Consider the following 22,520-nt stretch of genomic DNA (forward strand, 5'->3'; position numbering starts at 1 on the left):
ATTTTATTTTTATTTTATTCAATATTGTTTTATTTATCTCTGTTGGCTAGCGAATGGGAAATGAGAGTCTGACCTAAATGGGGTTTACTGTCATTCTTTTTTAGATGGTGTAAGTCAGCCAATAAAGTGAATAACTGTTTTATATAACTCTTCCTTCTTCCTCCTATATTTCTTAAAGTTAAAATCCAAACCAGAATGACTAAAAACGCATGAACCTCAACAAGATTTTTAAAAATATTTTTTGTGGTCATACTATGGGTTGAACTCAGGATCCCAGTTACTGTCCCTTAGCTTTTTCACTTAAGGCTGACATTCTACCTCTTGAACCACTTGTCCACTTGGAGCTTTTTGGTTATTTATTGAGAAATGGTTACTGACTTGGAATAATGAGATTTGTAAAGGGTTGATATCTTTGAGAGTGTGGCAGAGCTAAGGAAGGCATCATTGCATCCTGATTGTTTTTCTATTTGAGCCTGCAAGGAGGACATTTGTTTGCCCTGTCCCCAGGTCGGTCTTTTGGTCTTCTCAGAGCCAGGGAAAGCCCATTGATTTTTGCTGCCCCATCATTCCCCAGAGAGCCCTAGGGATCCTTGTTGCTTTTCAACAGGGCTTCTACTTCAGTGTTCAATTTTCACCTTTTCTCTAGACATGGACCAAGCTCCTATTTTTACCCTGGTTCTTTAGTTTGGCTAACCTTACTGATCACTGATGAATTATCTCCAACTCTTAGTCTCACACACTCACACCATTTCATACTTTTGTACATCTGTCCATTTATGTACCTACCTATAAATTTTCTCTCTCTCTCTCTCTCTCTCTCTCTCTCTCATCTGTCTGTTGTGCTGGTACTGAGACTTGAACTAAGGGCTTCATATTTCAGATTGGCTTTTTTGCTTAAGGCTAGAACTCTGCTCTTGAGCCCTGTTTTTATTTTCTAGCTTTTCTAGCTTTTAATTAGTGGTAAGAGTCTCATGTATTTTTCTACTTAGAGCTGGCTTCAAATGCTAATTCTTAGACCTCAGTACCTAGGGTTATTAGCTCCCAGGCATTTATATCTTTAAATATGTTCTTTCTTTTTCCTGGCATGATCTCTCAATCCTTTTGTCTGGAAGTCCCTCTGAATTCATTCCTATTCTTTACTTTATTCTGACATTCATCTCTGAGAAGCTGTTCTTAACCTTTCCTATCCTTCAGACAGCATTCCTTCTTTCTCCCTCTGGGCCTTGTGTGTTGCTTGCACTTTGTAGGCACTATGTGTTGTTGCCTGTCTTCTTTCTCTGCTGGGAGTTTGTTCTTTCAGGCCAGGAGCAGGGCCAGGCTTTTGGTTTTTAGAGTCAACACTTGGTGTCTGCATAGTCCCTCACGGATTTTTAACGTATTGAAAGGAGTAGGTCAGAAATGTTGGAAATGGTTTTGCTTCTACCTAGACAGATGGTAATTTGAGGGGGGGGGCGGATTCAGGTATGATAGCTGGTTAGTAATAACCTTGGGTGGGCAGGCTGTGTCTGCTAAAGGCCGGTCTTGATCTATCATGTGCAGGATGGCTGAGGGGAGGGAGTACGTGCACATCACGTGGTGTCTGGGATTTGGCAGAGTGGAGACATCAGCTCTGATGGTGCCCAGATCTCAGCACTTAACAGCAGACCCCATAGGTTATTAAAGCTGAGAGCCTATCTAGGAAGATTAGCTGCAGGAAGTGCTTTAACCATGGAGCAAACAGCCAGTTCCTTGATTAGTGCTTCAGACATGGTATGGCCCTGTGGTGTTGGGTTTCCATCCGAACCATTACTTGGATATTTGAGATCTGGAGCTTTGGTTCTAGCCTGACCTTGCATTTGATTTCTGAATCTGTATATCAACATGGGCCTTTGCTTGCTTCTCTCACACTGGATATTTCCAGCAGTGAGTTTTGTGTCCCCTGTTTCCGGACATTTAAAAGGGATGCTAAGAATTAGCCCATATGGTGTTTGTTTAGATGGGGAATCCTGAATGGCTTCTTGTACTAGGAGAACACAGTAGCAAAATATATCTTTACAGTAATGTGTTTTAAATCAAAAGGGCCCTGTATTTCCCCACTGAGTCTGAATGTGACATTCTTGATCATTCCAGACCCACCTGTCTGAGAATACAGGAATCAAAAACAGGAGTCACTCTCAAATTTCACCTCTATTTAATCCGTCACAGCAACATACTGGCTTTTCACTGTATATATAGAAAAAACCACACCAGGACATTTAAACAAAGTGACACAGATCATCAGCAGATCAACTGGGAATGACGGCTCAATCAAACAAATGTACGTTGAGAATTTCCACAGGGCAGCTCTCACAGCAGCCAAGCCAAATTTGTTTAGTATACATGAGTTAGCTGCTTAGGAACATTTACTATGTGGCACGCCAGATGATGACTTTCCTAGGTAAACATCCATTTAGTAGCATATATCCATCCATGAAAGTGATGGCGTGATTTTGATCTATTCTTTGGGACTGAAATTATGACTTCATTCCATTGGCAGCCAAGTACCAAACCTGCACATGCCCCATTTAAGATTAAAAAAACAAAGGATGATGGGGGAGGAGGGAGGAAAGCTATACACTTATTTCAAAATGTAATATAACCATCCAAAAGGTAGGAGAAACTCCATAAAATCGACAGGCCATTTCACTTTTCTGACAAGCAATAAAGCAAGCATCATTAAAATGGATGTCAAATTATAGCAGCAGAAAAAAAAATACCTTCCCTGTTCTTGGCATTTGAAGTTGAATATATAATATTTATCCTAACTTCAGTTTAAACTTGGAAGTATTCCTTTCAATTTTTTTGGTAGGTGGATAAGGGTCCTATTATTAAATTGGAACCCAGAATCATACCAGTCCCATCCCATATCATTTTCCATTCTTCAGTAGAGGACATTGCATTGTTTGTCTTATTCTTCTCTTAGAACAGATTTTATTCTTCTCTTAGAACAGATTTTATTTTCCTAAGTGTTTCTATGAGAATAAAGGGCCCTTCTGAGTCCAGAACTGAAAGACATGATGTTTATTTAAAAACAAAAAATGCAACCCCAAATTTTCTGTTATGGTTTTCAAAAATTCACCTCCTCTCACAGACAATTATGAAATCCACTCTACAAGGTTTAGCTCAGTACTGGTTCATTAACCTGAACTTTCTTTACTTACTCTTTGCAACTAGGGGGAGGCACATTTTCAGATGAAAAGCTTGAAAATTCACTTTTTTGAACCAAAGGCTAATTATCTGAGATTTGATGGATGAAATTACTGTTTCTAAACTTTAACTTCTTTCAGAAGAAAACTTGGCACATGATCCTTGCTTGGGCAAATTTCCTGAATGGTCAACAGTCTGGAAATCTCCTAGAAAGTACCTCTTCCCAGAGTGGCAATGACTTTTGATAATAACAGTGCACTTTGAGATCTATTTAGGACCCAAAGCTATATGAAGTACAAAAGTACAGTTTTCAAATACAAAAATGCCTTTTATTTTGCATCTCAATTTCAACTTGAAATTAAACATTGATTTTATTCTCAGCACTGTAGGGAGGCTGCACTGGTAAGTGACACTCAGATCTTGCCCTAACATAGCTGAAAATCAAAACAAGGAGCCACACATGAAAACAACGTACTGAATAAGCACCAAGGCATATGCTAGAAGGAAGTGTTCTGGAGTTCAATTTATAGCTTCTGTAGTCCATAAAGGAAGGAGCTCACTGTGGTTGTGGAATAATGAGCAAGGTGAGTGAGGAGTCCTTGGAAGATGAGCTTCCACAAGCTGGGTCAGAAGGATTTTGGATGTGTACATCTTAAATGCTGTTTCCTCTATGAGGCCTTCCATGTTTTACCTTAGCTTATCTTCTTGTGGACATCAAAAACGCTTCATGTTCTATAGGTTTTGCTTTAGTCTCACTTTGTACCCACTAGGTAATGGGATTCAGGATTGATGGGCTTTGTTAGATTTGCCCCAACTCTAGCCCTTAGAAGAGTATTAGCCCCTCATTTGGAAACAGTGGAATGGAGCACAAGGGAGAATTTTCTAGATGAGAACACTATGAAAACAACACCAAGAAGTCAAATTTGATAGGATGTTTATAGACATAGACTAGATTCTTAGGCCTGGATTATAAAATTCATTAAAGGCATAAGACGATCAAATTGATTGATTCTCCTATGACAATACTGTGAGATCCCTAGAAACCTCAGGCAAACTTTTGGAAAGAATTGTAACCCTCTGACATCTTTCTAAAAATAAAAGTCAGTCTTGCTAACTGGATAAAGCCTTGGAGGAATGGCATACCATGAATTAGAATACATTTATTAATAAACAAGCAGCATGATGTGTTCTTAACTGCCTTTATTCAGGCTTTTAAAATGAAATGTAGGAAAATGTGCCTATTTTTTTATGATTATTTGGGTGCCACCAAATGTGTGTGAATGCATGATAATCTTGAAAACCGTAGAAAAAGTGTTAATGTTCCTGCTACAGAACTTGAGGGACTTGAGTCTGGGGCAGAGTAATCTATTTAAACAAAGGATTTGTTTAAATGTAAATAAAAAACAGGGACAATGGTCTGCCATGTTCCCACATGTATTGAACTACTCTCACAATGTAAATTTCACACAGTCCCAAGAATACTATTGATGAAAGCGGTTCCTAGGTATTGGGATGGAGCAGAAGCTTTCAAAGTGTTGATTGATAACTCTTTGCTAGCAGTTCACTGGGATTACACGGCCACTCCAAAATCAACAGCCTGGAAGAAAATGATACCAAGCTTAGAACAAAGGCTGGAATGTTAGGGTAGCAACTGCCTTACATTCAGTAAATACATCCATTAATATTCAGAAAATGTCTACAGGCATGGCCTGGTAAAAGAACAGAATGAACTGCAGATGACAATTCAATTGAAAAAGAGAAATCCCTGCAAATGAACACAAGCCATGCTTCACTGTCACATAATAGAGCTTCATGAGAACAGTGGGTGAGCTTTTCCTATTTCTGGGTCTCTGCTGAACCTCTTTAAACTCTTGGGAATGTTATCATAGTAGTGTGGTGGACATACAGCTGGGGAGTATCTGTCTTTGTTTTCATCCATCAGTTCAGATGTAAGAAATATTTTGGGTGTCCATTAACTGCATTATAGCAAAGGAAAGAGCCACAAGAAACTTTCTGTTCTTGTCTGTCAGGTTTTTCAAGGCCCAGGTTATATGTGATAGGATGTCTGTGGGAAGACCTCAATTTCCATACCCAAAAGATTTCTCCCTCTGTACTTCCAGTTGAAATTATGGGATGGTCCTTCCTTACCCATCATCCAATATTCCTCACTGTTCATTGGCAAACAATGCCATATTACCCAGCCAAATGTAGCCTCGACTTCTTCTCATATCATCACAGTAATGCTGTTGGGTAGAGTAGTGCTCTTAGAATTAACTCATTTTGCCATGTCAAAATGATCACAACGATCTTTCTTTAATGTTTCATTTCGGTAAATGTCTGTGGAGAACTGTGGTGAGGGATGCATTTTTTTTAATTGGAAGGCAGGTAAAAATATAAAAAAATATTGACTTTTAATATCTATCACTTAAAACCTAAAGCCATGAGGGCCTTCAGTAGTAATAACATTAAAAGTAATAGTAAGAATCAGTCAGGCACCAATGGTTCAAACTTGTAACCTTAAGCTACTCAAGAGGCTGAAATCTGGAGGACTCTAGTTCAAAGCCAGCCAAGATAGAAAATCCCACGTGACCCTATTTCCAGTTAACCCAGCAAAGTGCTGTTCTGGAGGCATGGCTCAAGAGGCATACTGCCAACAAAAAAGACAAGCAAACCTTAGGCCCACCCCCAGAATTCAAGCCAGAGCAAAATAATAGGACTGACTTTGGCCTTTGTGTTTTCCGTTATAGTGTACAAATGATGTTGAAAGCACTATTCTTACTCTTGTGACAACTTTGTCCTATCAAAATATAGACTCTAACCAGATATTAACTTAAAATTTTCTAGTAGCCACATCATAACAGATAAATAAGAAAGCAGGTGAAATTAATTTTTCTAGTACATTTTATTTAACCCAATATATCCAAAATTATATTATTTCAGTGCATAATCAGCATAAAATTATAGACTAGATATCTTATGTTTTTGTGTCAAGTTTTTAAAATGTGTATAATTTAAACTTTTGGCATATCTTAATTTGGAGTGACTACATTTCAACTATCACATGTGGCTGATGGTTATCATGTTTGGTAAAATCCTATGTTGATAAAGAAAATGAAGATTCAGAGAGATTATGTGACTTTCCTGGGGTCACATGGTGTCAAGCCAACATGACCCTGATGTAGCCTCCTAGCTTTAGACAAAGTCTGTGATTCATAGATTCCTTGGCGTGCTCTCTCTCTCCCTCTCTCTCTCTCTCTCTCTCTCTCTCTCTCTCTCTCTGTCTCCCTCTGACACAGAGATTGTATGAAATACAAAGTTGTAGATGTTAAGAATAAAGATTCTATAACATGGAGTCCATTTCACTTAGCATTATCTTATGCATTCATAGGGACATAGCTGTTAGACTCTTGTGATCCTCTGCTGTGACTAGCCTAAACCTGTGCTAATTATTCCCTATGAGGGAGATGATAGAGTCCATGTTTCTTTGGGTCTGGATCACTTCACTTAGTATATTTTTTCCAAGTTCTTCCATTTCCTTACAAATGGGGCAATGTCATTCTTTCTGATAGAGGCATAAAATTCCATTGTGTATAAGTACCACATTTTCCTGATCCATTCGTCTACTGAGGCGCATCTGGGTTGGTTCCATATTCTAGCTATGACAAATTGTGCTTCGATGAACATTGTTGTGCTGGTGGCTTTAGTGTGTTCTTGTTTGTGGTCTTTTGGGTAGATGCCCAAAAGTGGGGCTGCTGGGTCGTAGGGAAGCTCTATGTTTAGCCTTCTGAGGCTCCATACCGCTTTCCAGAGTGGCTGAACCAGTTTACATTCCCAGCAACAATGAAGTAGGGTTCCCTTTTGACCATATCCCCTCCAACATTTATTATTTTTAGTTTTCTTGATATAGGACATTCTTACTGGGGTGAGATGGAATCTCAATATTGTTTTGATTTGCATTTCTTTTATGGCCAGTGATGTAGAGCATTTTTTTATATGTCTTTTGGCCGTTCTCATTTCCTCATTAGAGAAGTCTCTTTTTAAGTCTTTAGAGTGATGTATCACTGTTGTAATTACTTTCAACATGCCATGTGAAACCGTAGCTTCTATTGTTGATGATCCTCTTGTATCCCCTTCCTGTAGTTGTACCTGCACTATCACTGTATCTTATCTGAGTACACTGGAAACTGTATATACTGGTATTAAAACTAGGAAAGTGAAAGGGAATGCCAGAATCGAGAGACATGGGATAAAAAGACAAATGACTCCAAAATCAATACTTGCGAAACTGTTTGGTGTTAACCAACTGAACAACTCATGGGGGGAGAGGGAAAGGGGGATGGTGGAATGTGGAATGAGGGAGGAGGTAACAAACAGTACAAGAAATGTATTCAATGCCTAACGTACAAAACTGTAACCACTCTGTACATAACTTTGACAATAAATAAGAAAAAAATAAAAGAAAGTCATGGAAATCAACATGTTAAAACAAAAAAAAGAATAAAGATTCTGTCACAGAAGATGTCTTTATTTTTAGTTTTAACATGTTGTATAATTTTATTTTTCAAATAATAAGCTCCTTATGAAATTTGAATTTGTAGCCTGATTTGATCTAGGCTATGAATTGCTTGTGGTTCATTTCTATATTTTTCCATATATTTATTCACTCATTTAACAGATACATATTGAACATTTAGTATGAGGTGAAGAAAACATAGTCCACTTCTTTAAGAAAATAGTATTTCTATGTCACATATGATGTGATTCATGGCATAAAATTTAATTGTCAATATTTGATATTGACTTCGTAGTCTTTCTTCCTGGATAAAAACTTAAGGAAAGAATACAAATGTGGATTAACTACACAAGGAATTTTTGTTTGTTTATTTTTGTTCCTTTAGCAACAAATACATCCGAAGAGATTGCAATATGAGAACTACATACTCTGAACAGATTACATTAAGTTAAGTCCATCTATTAAGATTCTGAAGTGTGTGTATATATAAACATGTGTAGACTGAGGATGTGTTTTCCCTTTCTTCATGTAGCATTTTTACTATATCCTTTAACAGACTAATGAGAAAATATGTGTTGAGATCTTTTGAGCATTAACATTAGAGATGTCCAGTTTGGAGTCACACTGAATACTCTCAGAATTGGCTGTTTGGGCTAATGTTTTCAAGGTAGTAAATTCACGGTGACTTTGCTCGATTCTAGTGGCCCTGCGAGAAGGTGGGCATCCATGCCCTCCGCCCTCATCAACTTACAGTCTGGTAGAGTTTTGATGGAGGTACGTTTTCATAATCTCTCTTCTTGGGCTTACTTGAATTAAGAGGGTATGGCCATTGTGTGATTATTTTTGACTCACTAAGTATTATATAGTTTTTCGCTATTTTTGTTTATTTTCTGTTTGCTTTATGTATATATTTTGATGCGTGTTATGCCAGTAATTGGAAAAATTTACAGTGGAACTCCTTTTTCACCTAGAAGAAAGACAGTCTGTTCAGCTGGTTTTTCTTCTGGAAGGCGTTTTTATCTGACCCTTTAAGCTATCGAAACTTTGAAAAAAACTGCAAATATGCCTTTCTGTTTCAAAAGGTATAGAGATTTCAGAGGATTAATTTAAAAATTCATAAATCCTTTGTACTATGCAAATTAATGACCTGTGAACTTTTTTCTTCCAGGTGACTTACTTTGACTTAACTATGTCCAAAAAAATATGTTTATATGAGAATGTTCAGGGCTATGAAAACCTGACATATTAAACATCTCCTATGGCTTGTAATATGTACCAGGGATGAGGACCACCCTCTGTTTTCTCATTATGTCAAATAATAGAAAGTGGAAATCACTCTAATCCTTTCGTCTGTGTCTGCTGTACCTCTGCAAATATGATAAACTCAATCCAATTAAAAGTCATTACTTCTCCAAGGCTCAGCCACAGTCCATAACCCTTTGTTTCAAAGTCATCTGCATTGTCTGGCTTCATCTTAAGCAGATTTCATATTTTACTCATCATCCATTTTTCTGTTTATGGAAAGGAGTATCACTTTTAGTATTAAACATTGCAGTCCTTGCTTGCTGTTGTGTTCACTTGACTCTATTCAGCCAACATTGATAGAAGTTGATTCTTTCTGGACAATTGTCTTACCTCTCTGACAAAATTGAGAGTCCTTCACAATCACCAGTTTCACTTTATTCTTCTTTGTGACCCCCTCCTACCATGGCACTTGGCATATAGGATTCTTGTTGCCTGAATGATTAATATTTTGTGTCATAATACTGGATCTATGTTGGGTCATAGTTGCTAAGATTCACAGGGGTGATAAGTACTAAAAAGCTGGATGAAATTGACTGAATGCATCAGCCACAAAAGCAACAAAAGCTACAATAGCACAAAGCCTGCTACGTTATTTAGCATGTATTCTAGACAGTTGGACTATCTCTCCTGTTTGTAGTGTCTTTTTCTTAACACTGGAAACTTCTGGTAGAACCATAACATTTCCAATTTTTCCTTCTAATAAATTTCGGTTCACCTATTTATATGAATCCATCTTACACACACACACACACACACACACACACACACACGCACAAAGGATTGTGGTCTGAGTTCAATGCCTTTGCTCACTTAGCTTGCTTGCTTTGTTAGTGCTCAAGCACTTAAGCCATGACTGCTTTTTGCTGGTATGTTTGGAGATGGCATCTTATGTCATTTATTTTTGCCTGGGATCTGCCTGGGCTGGCCTCCATCCTCTGGGTCTCAGCCTCCTCAATAGCCAGAGATTATAGGTGAGCTATGGCACCTGGCTCATCACCATATATTTGAATTATCAAGCCTCTTAGATAATTAGATGAATAAACTGACAATTTTCTGGCTTATTTAGCTCTGGGCTTCTACAGTGCTATGAAAAACATGAATATTTTGCTATTTCTTGAATTCTTTCTTTTATATTTATAAGCTGAGGTTTCATTTTATTGACCAGCCTAGACTCAGACTCTTGGGTTCAAAAGATCCTTCTGCCTTAACCTCCATAGTGCTGAACTATAGACATGTGCTACTGTTCCTAGTTTTTTAAAAAAAAGTATGTATATGTATATATACATATATTTAAAATATCAAGCAATTATCTTGAGGTTTAAGTAATGTGATGCCAGCAGATATAATTTAACTTAATTATCATAACTATAATAACTAAGATAACTTTTCAGAATAAATCTCTAAAATAGTCTTTTTATTACCTCATTCAAATTTATTATTATACTTTGGATTTTGGTTAGGTTTCTTTGACTACTGTAGGCCTCCACGGATATTATTTGAAGGAAAACCCATCATCTGGTTGATAGCATGGGATACCATCAAGCAAAAGGCCAGCCATTTCTCTACTGAGTCTTTCTCTAGACTGATGCTTCTGGAGGCCACAGGCCCTTGGGCCAGCCTGTCTTTCCTCTTTTCTTTCCATGGTTGTTAGGTCAACCAGAACTACCTCTGGTCTGGTTTGCTGAAAGTTCCAACTCTGCTGGGAGATGGATGTTATGGTCGGAGTCATTTTGAAGCTAGTAGAAGTTAGAATGATATCACAGAAGTTGTGTGATTCATACTGATAGTTTTAGTGAAGTAGATCAAGCAAAACGTATTTTTTTTCAGTGACAATACAAAAACCATGTCTGCTCCACACAGATTTCTTTTTGGCTTGTTCCAGAATAGAAATGTAGGCATCCTATTTCAGAACCTGTTGGTTCCATCAGGAAATAATTGCCTTGGTCCTCACATTGCTATAAAGAATTTGGTGATATTCTGAAAGAAATGTGAAGGAAACCCGTGTTTCTATCAGTGACTGAAAAAAGTAGTTTATTGTTCAAAATGTTAGTATATACAGTAGCCCTTTGCTTTCTTTAGGGGGAGGATTGAAGGAATGTGGAAGATAACAAAAACCATGAGTGCTCCCCTGTCATAACTTGTAATACCTAAAGCAATATAAGTGTTATGCAAATAATTGTTGTTGTTTTATATTGCTTAGGAAAAAAATGACAGAAAAGAAAAAGTATACAGCTTTAATAGATGCCCACTTTTTTTCCCCTGAAAGTTTTCCATCTGTAGTTGGTTGACTCTGTGAATATGGAATCTGTGGATACAAAGGGTCTGACTGTGTTAGGTGTTAGCCAGTCATAGGTTAGAGATTTGGTGTGTTTGGCATACCAGCGGCAGAACCATATGTAATGCCCTTGACACTCATCACTTTTCCTAATCTCATTTCAGTTCTATTTTATTATACTGCCTTGTACCTACTACCAGCACTGCCTCCACAAACACAACTCTAAGCTACCCGAGGGCAGAAATTTTACCTTATTCAACTCAATATCAATCTTAAGCCATCTGCACAGTTCCGTTAAAATGTAATACTGAATAAATATTTGGGGATGGATAATTAAGTAAGTCCAAGTGGTAGCGTCTGTGGCAAGAGTGATGACCTCAAAACTTTATCTAATTTCCCCTTTTAATGCTAGAAAAGGCTTTAAATCTGGTCACTTTGGTAGTCTGTCCACAAAATTTCAACTGGAATGTTCAGTGGAAGCATTCACACACCAAACTGGTAATTAATGTCTGAAACATCTGTTAAATTCTTCACTTTTCAGAGTGTGGAGGCCACCAAAGATTTTGAAAGTCAAATGTATATTTATTCCACAGAGGAAACTTTATCAACCAGTGCAAAAGTTTACTGGCACTAGCTCCTGATATAATGGGTAGTTTAAATCCTGCTAACTGCAAATAATTTTTCAACAGTGTTTATGATCGTGGTTGAGTTTAGTGAGGCAGAAGTACAGATAACATAAATATTTCGACAAAAGCCTATTGTACTAGAGTCATAAATAAATTAGACCCAGTTTGTAAATAAATTTAGTTTTTGTCAGCAAACATTTATAATATCTTGCTGCAAACTATAGTAATTTATATAGAAGTGGTCCAGAATGCCTTTTGTAAGAACTCAGTTGTCATTAACAGGCGGTGGTGCCTGGTGCCCGTCAAGTGTTTCAGATTATGTGACTCAATTAGACATGAAGGATACTGTACAGACCACCTAATGCTACTAGTTATTGTGCATGTTGATAATGACAGTTTCCAGAAACCATACATAGTTTTGTAGTCTGTGAAGTTGTCATATTATAGCATTCCCTTAAATGCCTAGCTTGTATTGCCACTTAACAATGTTGAAATTACCCTCTCTCAAATCCAGTGCTGTTGCTTTATGTATACACATCTACACAACACATCTGTTCATATTTTTCTGAAAACATTTTTATCAAAGTACATATTGTTTCCTCAAAAGAAAACCTCACCCTTTCCTTTATGTTTCTCAATGACATGTATCTGAATAATCTTGTGTGTAATATGGTGTGGTATTGGGAAACTTAATCTGGAGGTCTTTAGAGCTTTGAATGGGGCTGCAAATTATCCTTCTTGGTAATTTATAAACTTACTTTACACTGAAGATATTGTAATGGTGCAGAGTCTCCACTTTCTGGTAGAATTGCTATAAGATATGAAGTCTTTGATGTTTTTTAGTTAACAAACCTTGTAAAAAATAAGGACCATTGGGCATTAAAACACACACATGCAACAAACTATCTTACTTTGAGACTAGGATATTTCATTTTTTGGGGTACCCTCTGCTTCTTATCAAACCAAGAGTACGTTTAGGTTAGTGTTTAATTGCTTGTCCACATTCCTTTTTAACAGCAAGCCATTGCTACAACTCCCTCTTCTGCCAGACACGCACTATTATTTTCTTTTCTTCATGTAGGACTTCTGGCTATAAGAAAGCTCTTCTGTTTTGTAGCCGTAGGGAAGGGTCTATGTCAAGTCTGCTATGACAACGAATCTGAATGGAGATTTACAATGTTTATTCAGTTCTTTGGTGAACCTAATCTTTGTGAACCATATGGTAGATCTTAGTCTCCTTTACTTTTTGATCCTCATCTTTGGGGGGATGGTTTTGAGTTTTTCATCCAGCCTATATGAGAATTCAGTTTCTTACTAGAGCATGCACTCTTCTTCTTCCTTCTTTTACACTCTTGCTCCTGGAGTTTGGTCTCTCCTTCGGCAGCAAGAAGGATCTCTGCCAAAAGCCACCAAGCCACACTTAGGTAATTATAATAAACAAGTTGAGGCTTTCATTTCACATGTAGAACTGAATGAAGCAGAACTGTGGTCAAAGGGATTCCAGTTGCTCCTCCATTAGCAATGGTGCATTAATGTTCCCTCATGTCTCTGCCGACCTTTAAACACTCTTTTAAAGGAAGCAAATCGGACCACTCTTTAGCCTGAGAAGGGGTATTGCTTTCTTCTGAAACCACCATCAACAACATAAACAAATTAGAGGTAGTAAACCACACGTTCTGCCCACACTTAAACCACAGTCCTCACCAGAGGGCAGTGTACTTAATGTGAGAATAACAGCCCAGTTTTACAAGCCTCTACTGGGAATAAATTCCAGTTTCACTGGTTAGAGAGCAAGGTTAATCAGCCAGAGTACAGTCTATCCTAGGTTACTCGTTGGGAGCAACCCAAGTAACTCTCAAAGTGTCTTTCCAGGAAATAGAATGTATAAGCTTTTGGTACACCAACATTTGACCATCCTTTGGTTTTCATTATGTAGAACTGGTATTCCTTTTGCAGAATGGACTTGTCCAGCATGGTTATTTTATGGATAGGGAAACAGGGAACCCCAACAGCTATAGCTCTCAAAATCTGCCTCTTAAGGTTATTTCAGGGTTCAAATGACATTGACAAATTCAGACTTTCCTATCAGGGCTTTCTCACTGCTCCTGCTTTCCCAAGCACAAGCACGGCCTGTGGTCTTCCATCTTGACTCATATGGGAATTGTAAAATATTCTCTATACCTTCCTGATGCTGATACACTTCCTTTCCTGACAATGGATAGTCCTCAACTAATGTGTCCAGCCCTAAACTAATGTGTTCCGTCATCAGTAAATTCCTGCCTGTGATAGTCTTTTCTTAAATACCTGTTTAAACAGTAATTTAGATAAGAGTGTCCCATTTGTGTGCAACAGGAAATGCCTGCCTTCTTTTAGATACGCTGGCAAATAATTACTGTAGATATGGCTTGAATACCAAAAGGCTGTACTCTGGTCATTTCAGATGCCTCAGGAATAACCTCCCAGTTTGTAGCGATATAAATACAAAACATTTCTACTTTACTTTCAATGAATCTGGTGGAACATTATGTTGGGGATATAAAAAGCTTATGAAAAACAAGCTATCAGATCAGAGCTTGCCAAAATTCTCTGAAAAGTTTTGGTTGCTAAATGAAAGTTAAGGCACATGTTTGCAGATGTAAAGGGAACACTATCTGTGTGTGATAAGTCAGTTCTTACCCGTCATTCAGTGGACATTGGTGGCTCTGACTCCCTAACAACAGAAAAAGGCAAACATTAACCAGGTTGCGCTTTCACTTGGAATAATACTCACAAACTGTAATGACTCAATTTTATCTTTCTTAGTTGTGTAACAAAATACCAAAAGGTCATACTTGTACCTCAAGTATGGATTTTCTAGAGATTTCTTTCCAGAACTGTTTTTTGTTTTTTTGTCAAGAAGCTTCCATCCATGATGAGAAACTTCTGGAAGTGGTCAAGCCCACTTCATAAGCTTAGTGGCTACTAGTTTAGTTCCCAAACCATACTTGTTTAGTAAAATTCCTAGGACAGTGGAAAAAACTTTTAACCAGATTTAAAAGCCACAGGAATGGTAAGAGGTATGCCATGATACTATGAGAAAAAAAATATTTGCTCACTGATTTATTCTTCTTATTTTCAATTGTTATGGTTTTCTTTGCCATTTCCTTTACTCCTCACTTCCATTCCAGCTCCCTTCCGTTCCCGTTCCTTATGACAGCATATAAATGAGGTATTTTTAGGAAACAGTATGGACTGAGTGAGAAAAAAGGCCCATAAGAAAGAGATGGAATAGCATAGTGCAAGGAAGGAGAAAATACCAAAAAGTTCAAGGCAGCTTAGATGATCATGAAAAAAATTCCATGTGCCACACCACTAGATTACTTCATAAAGTCAACGATCTCTAGAGACTTGGATTCTACATATAGAGTCTAAACTCTCCACTGAAGCTTATTTTCTTCCTACCCCTCTCTGGAGGCTGTGTTTACCAACCCCTTCCCTTTCTACTGGGTATCTCTGGTTTCTAAGCTGTGTCTCTGGATCCTTGTAGTCCTTCTCAGCTTAAGAAGGTTTTCTAAAAATTCATTTGCATTACTTTTATAATTTCCTTTCTTCACTTTGTTGGGATCTTAAATTTCATTATCTTGGGGCCATTCTCTCAGAATATTTTTCTGCCCAGTTAGTTCATAGCCTTCTTTGTTCTGTTTTGTGGATCTGGCATTACTGGGGCTCCACCCTCCTCCCCAAGCCCAGCACACATTTCTTGGCTGTGTTACTGGTGCTGGCTCCCATGATCCTCTGCTTTCTCACCAACATGCCACAGTCACCACTTTGCAATTGTCTTACGAGGGAAGAAGGTCATGTCAGGTTTTAATTGTAGGAGGAAATGGGTGTCTTCCCCCACTCCTCCCTGCCCACTGTTAAGCAGGCATCATCTACTCAGGGACTCATGCTCATGCGCTCACATCCCACCAGGAGGTCCCTGGTGGGGCCCTGAGGTTTGGCGAGCCTCCTCTCCAACTAAGGCCAGACAAACCAAACGTCTTCTGCTCTCGGCCACGTGTAATCCTTCCTGTCTGCTTGCAAGTTGGGCAGTACAAAGTACTGGCGCTTGGGCCCACCTTTTACTTTAGTAGCAATTAACCTTTACTACAGAGCTTCCTTTGATGTTTGCTCATGTTTTTATTACAAAACTGCAACGAGGAGCATAATAGGGGAAAATGTCTAAATTTCTGAGTTACCTAATCTGTTCAATTCCCTAGCTGGGATGCTCTTGGCAGTTGTTTTAATGTTGTTATGATCTTACCCAGTCTGCCTGAGATCTCAAATCATGTTTCTGTCTCAGCCTATTTTTGAGATTAGGAGCTGTTAAACATCACATGCGTGTGTGCACACATGCCCCTATACTGCAAATGCACATAGATGTGTGTGTTGCATGCACATGTGTGTACAGCTGATTATACTTAACTGATTTCTTCTTTAATGACCATTGAACCTTATCAGAGTTAAGGTATATGTTCTAGTAGTAATATTAAGTTTTTTATTAACTGCTGGTTTTCTATGAGTGAACTAATGTGAAGATTAGAAAGGAAAATTATTTGAGTTTTTATCACTAATGAATGCTGAATGCTCAGTATTATAACAGGTATTAAGTCTTATTACTTTTTTTTTCTTTTCTTCTTTTTTGTTGGTTGTGGGGCTTGAACTCTGGGCATGGGCTTTGTCCCTCAGTCCTTCAGCTCAAGGCTGGTGGTTAATTGGAGATAAGAGTCTCAGGGACTTTCCTGCCTGGGCTGGCTTTGAACCTCGATCCTCAGATCTCAGCTTCCTGAGTAGCTAGGATTACAAACATGAGCCACGGGCATCCAGTTTACTAATGGTTTAATTGAAGATTTTGCAAGATATATCTGTCCAGAAGATTTGAAGTTAAACTAAGCAGATGGGACAATTGAAACAAATAGTGAGCTACAATAAAAATAATTAAAAATTATTCCAAAAGAAAAGGCACTTTAGGTCAGCTTTGCAAATAAGCAAAGAACTATGATTGAAATGGCATTTTTTTTCTAGGCTGCTGTTCACAGGAGCTCAAAAAATGAAATTGTTTTTCTCTGCTCCTTGCTCAATAGTAAATCATTGGTAATCCAAGGCTGGTGGAAAAGCAACTATGAAATTCAAGAGAAATATAGAGAATCTTTCCTTCTCTAAAATAGGACTTTATAAGAACAATTGTAAAAATGACAAAGGAAAAGTAGACTTAGTTCCACAAAAGTTAACAAATTCCAGTGAAATAGTAAATGGCAAATTGTTTACCGGGATAATTAATAGAACTGTATCACAGGGCTAGTATACTTATTATTAATAAGACAAGAAGACCCAATTAAAACAAAATATAACAACAATTTACAAAAGAAGAAATACAAATGACAAAGTATTTACTCTCATAATTGCTGAGATTTGTTAAAGCAACAGCTAATACATAAATTTTCCTGTTATGCTGATAAAAACGAAAAGCAAGGGTAAATGTCAGTATAGTTGGTAGGAAAGGAAGTTACTAGAAACTTTTGTAAAGGCAGACTGTTAATAATCAATAAATCTTAATAGAACTCTAACCTAAGGAACTTGACACTGGTAAATATAAATATATTAAAGAATGCTTTTGTGTCAGTGATAATTTATGATGTCAGAAAAAGTAGAAGCATCATAAATACTGTGCAAATAGTTATTGTGTATTCATATAATGGGATATTATAGAGCAATTCAATGTTGTTTCAGAAAATAGTATATATATATGTATATATATATATGTCAGTTGAAAAGGTGAAAGACAAATTATTCATATATCCTGGTCATACTTCGTGTGTTTGTGTGTGTGTGTTTGTGTGTGTGTGTGTGTGTGTGTGTGTGTACATTCATGAACTGGTACTGCTAGGTCTTGAGCTCAGGGCCTGAGTGCTGTCCCTTGGCTTTGGGTTCAAGGTTGGTGCTCTACTAACTTGAGCCACAGCCCCACTTTGGCTTTTTTGGTGGTTAATTGGAGGTGAGAATTTTATTAATATTTCTGCCTAGGCTGGCTTTGAACCGCAATCCTCAGCTCTCAGCCTTCTAAGTAGGTTTATTGGCATGAGCCATCTGGATGATGGCAACGATTTTGATGAAATGAACTTTGAAATCTATCTTTAAAGAAAATAAAAACAAATAGCCAAAATAAAGGAGAGGATTAGATATGGACACAGGGTTATTCTCAGCTGACTGTAGATATGTAGATCTAAATATAGATATGAAACATGATTATTAATATTATTTCTGCAATTTCCCCTCACAGATTCTGATGTTTTCCAAATGAAACTCCTTTCAAACGGATTTCAGCTTCAAGTTATTCAAGGAGTCATAGGAATAAGTAGTGTCTAAATTGAAGTGTGTGGGATTTAACTTGATCTCCAGGGATGTTAGAACACTTAAAATTTGAATTGAAGAAGTTGAATTCCAAGAGCAATTCCTACTCTATTTGCCTCAAATCCAATAATAAGCTTGTCTTTCTGTCCTCACTCAGTTAATGACAATAGCAGACAGCTCAGCTACAAGAAGTTAGAACGGTTATTTATCTTTATGGGACCACTGATATATGTGTAGCACTTCTTACCTGATAGTTACCTATTGTAAACGTGCCCAAGCTGCCAAAGTGCTCTCTGAGAAGTTAAACTATAGTTATAGTGCAGGAGAAGATCTACCAATTTTCCCCCAATAACAATGATCATATCCCCATTAAATCTCTGTTATTGCCCCAGCAACAGAGATTTGATGGGGATATGATAATTGAGGTTGTTTTCCATTTAGATGGAATGTTACAGCAGCTTTTTGAAGAATTATTGAGTAAGATGCAGGGAAATATTAGTTTCTTAGCTTATGCAAATGTTCAGTATGATGTGATAAATTATTTGTGTGGAAATGTTTATAATACTAGATAACATTGAAATATGGCTGTATTTTTTATTGGTAAAACTTAGCAATTTCTGTGTTATTTTTGGTACCAGTTAGCTGTACAAGGGGTAACCTCAGTCTTATATTTCCATGTTGTCATCCAAATCTGTTTTATATTTGATTCTGACAATACTAGATGACTGGTAGCTTAAGACAGTTGCCCAGGTTTGCATGAGCATTTCATGTTGGCATGAGAACGGATAGGAAAGTGATGCTCTCCTGGCTCTGCTTGTCTTACACATTGTTCTTTAGGCTTAATTAGAAATGTTTGTTGTTATTGTACCAGAATTGCATTCAAGCTTTGAATCCAAATTCTTCTGGGTAGCATCCAGAGTTCACATGTGTCCTTCGTTTCTTTGGGAGTTGGAATCGAAATCTAATTTAGATCATGCCCTGGGAGGTATTGTGGGTACCTAAGAGGTTATGATTCGCTATACTGATTGGACTACCCTGATGTGTATGTATCTCTAACCTTCAAAAAAAAGTTGAGGTCACTTTGCTGATGGTATTATGTCTTTGAGAAAACAGGAGACATCTTTATTAACCTTGAATAGATAATGATTGGAAGAACATACTTTTATTTGCATAGAGTTTTTTTTTTTTTTTTTTTTGGCCAGTCCTGGGCCTTTGGACTCAGGGCCTGAGCACTGTCCCTGGCTTCTTCCCGCTCAAGGCTAGCACTCTGCCACCTGAGCCACAGCGCCGCTTCTGGCCGTTTTCTGTATATGTGGTGCTGGGGAATCGAACCTAGGGCCTCGTGTATCCGAGGCAGGCACTCTTGCCACTAGGCTATATCCCCAGCCCCTGCATAGAGGTATTTTTTGATGCTGATATTAGGGCTTGGACTAAAGGCTTTTGCTCTTTTTTTTTGCTCAAGTGGTGCTCTACCATTTGAACCATACTTGCCCTGTGGCTTTTTGCTAGTTAATTGAAGATAAGAGTCTTGTGAATTTGTCTTCCCTAGCCAGCTTGGAACCTTGATCCTTAGATCTCAGCCTCCCGAGTAGCTAGGATGATAGGGGGAAGCCACAGGTGCTGGCTTTATGTTTTCTACTGCTTCGACAAATTTGTAAGTTACAAGATATGTTCCAATTTGTGCCATTATTCAAGAGAAACAAATTCTTATAAAGAGCAATTCATTTCTCTAAGAATTTATAATGTAATGTTGAATTTGCAACAATTGGATGTTAAAATTCTATAGTGCAATCTTTATTTAATTTCCTTTCTTTTTTTCTTTTCCCTCTCTCTCTCTCTTCTTTTCTTTCTTTCTGTGCTGTGACAGGGGTTTAAGCTCAGGGCCTTATGCTCACAGCTGGTGTTTTACCATTTGACCCACATTTCCAGTTACTAATTAATTTATATTTTCTAGAGAGGGTCTCACTATTATTGCACAGCTGATATCAAACTCTTAGACTTACATGATCCTCCTTTCTCAGCCTCCCAAGTGCCTGGTACAGCAAAGAAATACTACTACATCTGGTTTAGAGAGTTACTTTTTTTTTCTGTAGCAAGACTGAAGATGAGCTTTTCAATATTAAATGCAAAATCAACGTAAAGGATAAAATCAGATGGATTTGATGAAGTACATGTGTATATCCTGATGTGCATTTCTCTGATAATATTCCTTTGGGACATTATTTAAAGAGTTAATTTTGATGTTGGTTTAGAGAACAGTTTTTACTCTGTTGTGGTCTTTTTCTATGCTTGGAAGATACTTCCCAGGATCAAATAGTTTCCTATGTTTGGTAGGAAAATATTGATTTGGTGTAATTGTTCAATAAAATTATATGTAAGGTTAATTATCTATGTAATAAGTATTCATTAAACACCTATGTGCTGATCATTTGGCAAATTCCTAAAAGGTGAGAATTCTAGCACCTCTTTCCAAGAGCCTCTTTCCTAGTTAGAAATAAAACAAACACACATAAAGCTACAAGCAGGAGTGCATATTTGATTGCCAATGGGAGGGATTTAAGAATCCAAGGGAAGGAGTTACTTGTGTTAAATGGAAGGGTGATGGGGTAAGTTGGACTTTGACTTGGTAGGATGACTAGAAATTGGTTGAGGAGATCAGAGATAAGCCACTCAGGCAGAAAGAACTGAAAAAGAAATGCTCACTGAGTTTAGAAGCCAGGGATTAGATTACAGTAGTCTAGGAGCCCCTGGTGAGAAGTACTGAGAATGAGATAGAAAGGGAGAGTGGTAGTTTGGCATAATGATAGTCTGTATAGATAATTTAAACAGCTCAGGAGCTGGAGGTTGAGAAGGCTGAGATTTCAAGCAAAAAAGAGACGGAAGCATGGTCCCATTGGTAAAGCACTTGCCTACTAATGACAAGGCCTTCAAGGACTTCAATCCTTCCAAATAAGAGGGATTATTCCCAAACCAACAAGTTTATATTTTACTTGAAGTTTCTGGGAGTTATTGGAATTTGGTGTAGGATAGGAGACTGTAGGTATGCCAGGAACTTAAGTTTAACCATATTGTACAGACTCAGTGTTGAGGCATAGTGGAAAAAGGCGGTGGTATGACGAACAACTTAGAGCACCAAAAAATGCTAGTGTGAAACGTGGCTTGAAAGAAATTGAGTAAGATAGTATTTTCATAAAAAGAACGTAGAACATCTAGTGGTTGAATAAATTGGAAAGTAAAGGAGGCAGAATTTCTGTATTATTTTATGGTCTCAAACCTGGTTAATAGGATAGTATTCTTAATGGAAATAGGGAAATGGGGAAGATAATTCATCTGAGGGCAAATAATAATATTCAAGATTTTTACACACTGAATTTGGAATACAGCAGACATCTGTGTTGAGAACCCATTTACCTTGAAGTAGGGTTGGATCATGGAGTACTGTTATATTCTTGGGTTTAAAAGGCATTATCTCAATGTTTAAATAAACACTGCTTGTTTCCTTGGAAGACATTTTTGCATGATTTATTATTTTTCACCTCATAAAACTTTTAAGAGGTACTTCAACTACTTATACATAATAAAAGACAAAAAAGAAAAAAGTTTTAAGAATTTCTTGATGACAGTTGTTCCTTAGTATTGTAGTGGATTTCTAGCATGGATCAGGGAAGCAATTAGGCGTGTACTCATGTCAAGATGATTTATCTCAGTACACTATCTTAGAAGTGTACTATAGGACTGGTAGGATGTTATAGGTCCCTTAGGTTAGGCACCAACCCAATGTTGAAATTCCTCTGTATCATCTCTGGCTTGTGGTTATTCGGGCTATCTTAGGAGATCTGATAGAATGAGAAATCATTCTTGTTATCGTTTCATAGCTTTGGTTGAAATGTCTCTGTAACATTTTAACCCAATTTTCTTAATTCTGTTCTTGAAGTTGTGTGAATCAAACCCATCAGGTATGACTCTCAGTTCAGAGTTCTAGTGGACAAGAAACATATATTTATTTTCTTTAAAACAGTGAAAACCTCCTTGAAATGGTTTGAAATTCAAGCTCAGCCATTATTCCTTTCATGCCTCCTGCTCTCCTGTCTCGCATAAGTTTCATAAAGGCCTTGAGGTCTCGCATGAACACCCATGGACTTTAGAGGTGGGATAAGCTGCTTTGAAAAGTCCTCAGGTCCTTGTGTGCAGGCTCCAGGCTTCTAGTCACTCTGTCTGCTCTCCCTCCCTTTCAATGCATTCTCACCTCCCCAGGATAGTCATGGCT

At 37.6% G+C, this 22,520-nt stretch overlaps 1 protein-coding gene across 9 annotated transcripts in view; it reads left to right on the forward strand.

Moving 5' to 3' along the window:
- Mecom (MDS1 and EVI1 complex locus) overlaps nt 1–22,520 on the forward strand; it is a 568,324-nt gene that overhangs the window by 266,194 nt on the left and 279,610 nt on the right. The window lies entirely within an intron of this gene.

The sequence above is a fragment of the Perognathus longimembris genome, chromosome 5 (genome assembly GCF_023159225.1).
Source record: "Perognathus longimembris pacificus isolate PPM17 chromosome 5, ASM2315922v1, whole genome shotgun sequence".
Taxonomy (NCBI): domain Eukaryota; kingdom Metazoa; phylum Chordata; class Mammalia; order Rodentia; family Heteromyidae; genus Perognathus; species Perognathus longimembris.